Source organism: Myotis lucifugus, unplaced genomic scaffold, assembly GCF_000147115.1.
Source record: "Myotis lucifugus unplaced genomic scaffold, Myoluc2.0 scaffold_867, whole genome shotgun sequence".
Taxonomy (NCBI): Eukaryota; Metazoa; Chordata; class Mammalia; order Chiroptera; family Vespertilionidae; genus Myotis; species Myotis lucifugus.
The window spans coordinates 172628-179521 of NW_005871915.1; the positions used below are offsets into that span (position 1 = coordinate 172628).

The 6894-nt window shown below is 44.2% G+C and overlaps 1 pseudogene; it reads left to right on the forward strand.

Moving 5' to 3' along the window:
• LOC106695130 overlaps window positions 1-3927 on the forward strand; it is an 18255-nt pseudogene extending 14328 nt beyond the window's left edge.
• Window positions 3928-6894: the final 2967 nt, after the last annotated feature.

Below are 6894 nucleotides of genomic sequence, written 5' to 3' on the forward strand. Positions count from 1 at the left end.
CCTTACCTCAAGTTTAATTATGCAAGGGATCTATGTCAAACCTTTTTTCCTTGTTGTGAGTAACAATAGTACTCCGTAACACAAGAAAAGAATAAAAGGACAGGGCTCCCATACCTATAACCAGTTTGGGCATTCCATCAAGGATTCCACAGCTTAACTTGCACCAGATCCAGCCATAAATCCAACTCCATTCACTCCCCAGGACCTGTCATTAAGGATCCGCATCTTCAAACAAAGACAGTGTTGGGTAAGCAATGATCGTAGGCTTTGGAGTCAGGCAAACAGACCTGGGTTTGAATCCCATTATATAAACCGAGCAAATTAATTCAGCTCTATAAACTTCAATTTTCTTTTCTGCCCATGGAGAATGATACTATGTACCTTGAGAGGAATCAGCACAGAGCGTGCTCAAGGTCATAACTCTCATTTATATTTAATCAAAATTCTTCCTAATGTTATTTAAGGATAATTTTACATTTAAATTCAATGGGAAAAATTGCCTTATTACCTACAAATATTTAAGTAGTAAATAAAGGACTAAGTGAATGATTAAATAATTGAATGAATCAATCAAACTATTGGATATACTTGATATAAATGAATACACTCAATTAAACAAATATCCTCTATAATAAAAGCCTAATATGCTAAGTGTCCCAACATTCGTTCAACCGTTAGGCCAGTCACTATGACGGCGCACTGTCCACCAGGGGGAAGACGCTCTGATGGGTAGGTTATCTTGCTGCTGGGGTTCGGCCAATCAGGACTGGGCGAGACAGGCTGGACACGCCCTGGAGCCCTCCCACGGTCCTGATCATGCACCAGTGAGGTTCCTCAGCCTGGCATGCAGGGATTAGGCTGAAACCAGCTCTCTCACATCCCCTGAGGGGTCCTGGATTGCGAGAGGACACAGGCAAGGCCCAGGGTCCCCAACGGTGCACGGATCCATGCACAGGGCCTCTAGTACATTAACTAATGTTATATTTTAGGCATTGTGAACAATGCCTAAAATAAATAGGACTCTTGCCCTCATGGAGCTTTTAGTCCAACAATTACTCTTTCCTTCCTTTGTTTTTTTTATATAAAATCTATTATGACATTGAATTATCTACATGGGAACTATTCCCTTTGAAAGCTGCCTCCTCTACTAGCCTGTGATCACCATGAAGGTAAAAGTCAGGTAAGTACTAAAGACTTCATGTGCTAGCCCAATATCCCATTCCTGATAGAGACTTTGCTGTCTCCTCTGGACCCTCCTTAAGTTTATATGATCCTGTTTCTTACCTCCTGGCAAAAATTCAGGCAGGAGGAGACCCTAGAATTAAGGGAATGGAGGCTTAGGCAGGGAAACACTTGTGTGTCCAGTACAATTTATGGATCGGGAAGATGTTGATATGTGACACTAAAATAAGTCCAAATATTACACCACCAAACAGAGCCAAATGATTGATAAGAGCTCAAGAGAGGAGTTTCAAGATGCTGGCAGAGTAGGTTGATCTTTCTCATACCTCCTCCCTGAACCAAACTAGAAATAAAACTAAACTGAATTTCCAAATGAAGACTAGCTAAAAAGACTTTTGAACAAGGACGAGCAGAAACAACCTGGAGACTGCCAGGAAGGGCAGAGTCACACCAGGGCTGTCCTTGCTCCCACAAGCGGCAGGTCAAGAGTCAGAGGTATATCTCCCTGTGGTGGAGGAGATTGGAGTTGTGGGGGTCAGGGAGGAGTTGAGGGGAGAGGGTGTGTGGTGGGGGAAGGAGAGTGGGAGGGTTAAGAGCTTTGGAGAGTAGAGTTGGGGGTTTCCCCCTGAGAAGAATGAGGCCTGAACCCCAGGCTCTGATCCCCATCCTGGAGCACAAGAGGTGGGAACAGCCACTCACGTAGCATCCAGAGGTGAAATGCTACCATGGGGCTTCCATTGGCCAGGGAAATACAGAGCCTGCCAGTCAATGCCACTTTTTATTTTAAAGGACCAGACTACAGGATTTTCTTTTGCAGCCACTCACTCTGGGCTTCAGTGGAGGGAAGCAGTGTGGTCCAGAGTCACCTGAGGAGAGTCTGGGGTGAGAGTCATTGAGGACAGACATGGGAGAGCAGCTGCCAAAATACCTGTGCTCAGTCTCCCCCACCCAATAACACAACAGCCATTTATCCTGAAAGGCACAGGCCCCCCACAGCAGCCTGGGGAAAAGCAACTACCCTGCCCTCTGGAATATAGCTCATCCCACCCTCTGGAATCCTGCTGGCCCCACCTTGCATCTTGATTCAACCTTGCATGAGGAGTCAGCAGCAGAGGCCAGGCCTATGGGTCTGGGCAGTCTCAAGGGACATCAATGACTGGCTTGGGGAGGGACCATTCCCCCTACTTTCCCAGGAATCTGACTGGTGCGTCCCCATCGCAAGAGAGCTGATAGAAACTCCTGGCTTCAGGCAGACCCCCCTGATGTGCCTATGAGGGGCTCTGCCCTGCCCAGTTCAGAGAAATATTCTATAATAGACTCAGTCGTGTGGCTCTGGAATGGGGAAACACACCTACCCTCTTCCCTGAAGTCTGAGTGGCACCTCCCCCTCACAGGAGATACAGAAGTCCCATCCTTCCAATGCTGCCAAAGCCCTTTCAGAAATAGCCTTTTCAGTGACTAAGTCTGACAGCTGGCAGGCAGGCGGAGGTGGGTGGAGGAGGATCCCCCGGTGTGCTGGGATGTTTGCTGACTCGCCCTGGGCCAACTGCTGCCAGAAAGCCGGCCTTGGAGCACAGAAAGCTTATATACACCCTTATGTTCATTGCGTTAGTGACAATAGCCAAGATCTGTAAACAGCCCAAGTGTCCATCAGTAGATGAATAAATAAAAAGCTGTAGTACATTTACATAAAGGAATACTATGAAGCTGTAAAAAATAATGGAACTCTTACCCTTTGCAACAGCATGATGGACCTGGATATTATTATGCTACGCAAAAAATAAGCCAGTCAGGAAAGACAAATAACATATGATTTTCACTAATATGTGGAATCTAATGAACAAAATAAACTAACAAAGAAAATAGAATCAGAGGCATGAATACATGTAAGAGACTAACAGATCTCAGAGGGATGGGGAGTGAGGGGGACTAGAAGAAATTAACCCCCCCAAAAAAAAATATATATATATCCCATGGCCATAGGTAATAATGTGGTGATAGCCTGGGGTCGGGGGGCGCTGGGTAGAGGGGAGAAAAAGGTGGTAAAATGGGGGACATCTGTAATAATGTCAATATTTTTTTTAAAAAAGAAGAAATTGAATCAATAATTCTAAGCCTTCCTAAACAAGAACCACCAGTCTGATATAAATACTTGGGCCTGAAGCAGATCCAGACCTTCACTACCTACTCTGACTACCAGTCATGTGTGCTCATTCAGGATTACAAAGACTAGTGCACCATAGCCAAGGATAACAACCTACCTGGCAAGTTTGAACTCACAGACATGCCACCTGTACTCTGTGGTGTTCCTCAGAATGAGGTCACTTTTGATACTGATGCTAATGGCACCTTCAATGTCTTTGCTGTGGATTCGAGTACAGGAAAAGAGTACAAGATTACCATCACTAACCAGGAGAACTGTTTGACCAAGGAAGACAGCAAACATATGGTCCAAGAAGCTGAGAGAGAAGTACAAAGCTGAAGAGGAGAAGCGGTGGGACAAGGCATCTTCCAAAAATTCACGTATACTCTTTGTAGTCAATATAGAGGCAATCGCCAAAGATGAGAAACTTCAAGTCCAGCTCAATGATGAGGATAAACAGAAGATTCTTGACAAATGTAATGAAGTTATCACCTGGCTTGGTAAGAATCAGACTGCAGAGAAGGAAGAATTTGAGCATCAGCAGAGAGAGCTGGAGAAAGTCTGCAACTCTATCCTTCCCAAGCTGTCCCAGAGTGCAGGAGGTAAGTGCGGGAGGTAAGCCTGGGGCTTCCTTAGCAACGAAACTCCTCTTCTAGGCCCACCAGTGAACAGGTGGATCAAGGCAACCTGAACATGCATTTAGTTGTTGTTCCATACAAAGTATTGAAAGACCCAAATTTGTAGCAAATTCCATGGTAGTTTTATGGCTGAGCTGCTATAGCAAGTAACTTTCAAGCTCGACACTTGAATGTGGAGCATGTTCACAAGGAGAGGAAATAACCTTGCACTTTCTAGGCACTGTAGTGTAAGGGCAAAACACGATGTCTTAAATCAAACTCTATTTGAAATTGGCACCAAAACCCCCCACAATATAAACCACAAACTTTACTGCATTCAGATACAGTTTTGTTGTAAGGATATAGGACTAAACTACAGAGGTGTGTTTTCCTGTGCCTGAATAGTGTTAATTGTGAAAGCAGATGTTTGAGGGGACCCGTCATACTGAGCACTGATTACCAAGTGACAGTGCTATCTACATTTTAATAAATGCATTTTGTATTATTTATGACTAGAGGCCTGTTGCACGAAAAGATTCGTGCAATAGGTCTTCCCTTCCCTTGGCTGCCGGCACCAGTTTTCCTCCGGCACCTGGAACCCAGACCTTCGCTCCAGCCGGAGCTGCCTTCAAGCCTTCAAGCCTTCGCTGCTTTGGCTGGCGCCGCCTTCAGTCTTCACTCCGCCACTTCGCGCCTATGTATGCAAACTAACCGCCATCTTTGTTGGCGGTTAATTTGCATATCTCGCTGATTAGCCAATGGGAGGTGTAGTGAAGGTATGGTCAATTACCATGTTTGTCTATTATTAGATTAGATATGTGAGGCTTCTAAAGTTTGGGACCCAAGCAAGGACCCATCTTTCCCAAATGCTGTAGGTATTATTATTATTATAAATCCATTTAACAGATGATGAAACTGGGGCTTTAGTGTATCAGTCAGCATAAAGTCTAGAAAACAGAAACATCTCTAGAGAGTTCAAGCAAACCAAGATTCAATACACAAATTATGAGTTCACAAAATGATAGGAAGGCCTGGGGCAAGGAGATAGAAAGCTACTTTCTCCATTACAACAGAAAAGGAGAAATTACTGCCCTGACCAGTTTGGCTCAGTGGCTAGAGCATCGGCCTGTGGACTGAAGAGTCCCAGGTTCAATTCCGGTCAAAGGCACATACCTTGGTTTCGGGCACATCCCAAATATGGGGGTGTGAAGGAGGCAGCGGATCGATGTTTCTCTCTCATCGATGTTTCTAACTCTCTATCCTTCTCCCTTCCTCTCTGTAAAAAATCAATAAAATATATTTTTTTTAAAAAAGGGAGAAATTACTGACAAATGAAGTTGGGCTTTGTTTTGGAGAGATCTGATGTACAGGAGATGAAAACATTTCTGTTCAATGGCTTCTTTTGGTCAATAACAAGAGGCAGCTGAGAAGACTTAGCAAAGTGAGGGAGGAAGTGTGAGAACGAAAAAATGTGGAGCATGTGGAGCATGTTCAAGGAAATGAATGTGATTGCCAGACAGCATTTCAGATTCAGTTTTTTTATGTTAATCATTAATTTATAGGCTATCTGTTCAGTTGTGAGCTTTTTTTTTTCATGACTTTTACCCACTTACATATCTGGTCATAATATAAAGTAGAGATAAAAGGCCCTTGGAATATTGCATTGTGAATCTTAGTACTTGTGTCCACCCTTCAGATGCCACACCTACAGTCCCTGCTCTAGTCCAAAGTCCATCCGAGAATGCAAGGTAGTCTCATGAAGTTCCTTTCCTTTCAGCATTTCTTCACATCCCTCCTCTAACCCACACCACCTCTAGCTCCCAGCCTTGAGCTCCTGAGAGAAAAGTCTCTAACCAGAGCTACCACACATCAGGAGAGACCCAGCCCCACAGAAGAGCAAAGGTAAGTCTGGAGGCCCTGCCTATAGAGGGGGTCAGTCTCAAAGTTGAGGAGGAGGCAGTTTGAAAAAACGACCACATTAGTGTTCTGTGAAAGGCTCTCCTGCACAGAGGAGGTGTGGATGGAGACAGCTGTGCTTTTATTTTATTTTTTATGGTGGTTTGTTTTGTTTTGTTTTGTTTTTTAGAGAGAGAGGAAGGGAGAGATAAAAACATCAATGAGAGAGAAACGTTGATCTGCTGCCTCCTGCACACCCCCAACCAGGGATCAAGCCCGAAACCTGGCATCTGGCCTGACAGGGAATTGAACCAGAGACCTCTTGATGCATTGGTTGATGCTCAACCACTAAGGCATACCAGCTGGGAGTGAGCTATGCTTTTTGATAGGAAAGTGGGATGAAAAAGGACAAAGGAGGGAAAGGTGGCTAGAACTGTAGAGGTTAGAGTAAAATAATTATGGTAACTAAGAGGCCTGTTTACCAGGATTCTGAGCTGGGAAGTCTCTTTCTGGGTGTTTGCATTCTATTACTTAACCTGTAATGCCTATATCAGTGGTCTTCATAATTGAGTGTACATGCACCTGAGGGTGTGAAAAGACTTCAAGATCCTCAGATAGGAGTAGTGTCAATGAGATGAATGTTCATACCCTCAAACCCTACATGAACTCATTCTTAAAGTGGGTTGAAAAGGCTTATTTCCCATTACATCTCTCACAGTTGTCTTTCTTTTACTTTAAAAACAAGGGATTGCCCGACCAGCATGGCTCAGTGGTTGAACATCAACATATGAACCAGGAGTTCATGGTTCAATTCCCGGTCAGGGCACATGCCTGAGTTATGGCTGGATCCCCAGTGTGGGGAATGCAGGAGGCAGCCAACCAATGATTCTCTCTCATCATTGATGTTTCTATCTCTTTCTCCCTCTCTCTTCCTCTCTGAAATCAATTAAAATATATTTTTAATATATTTTATTGATTTTTTTTTTACAGAGAGGAAGGGAGAGATATAGAGAGTTAGAAACATCGATCAGCTGCCTCCTGCACACTCCCTACTGG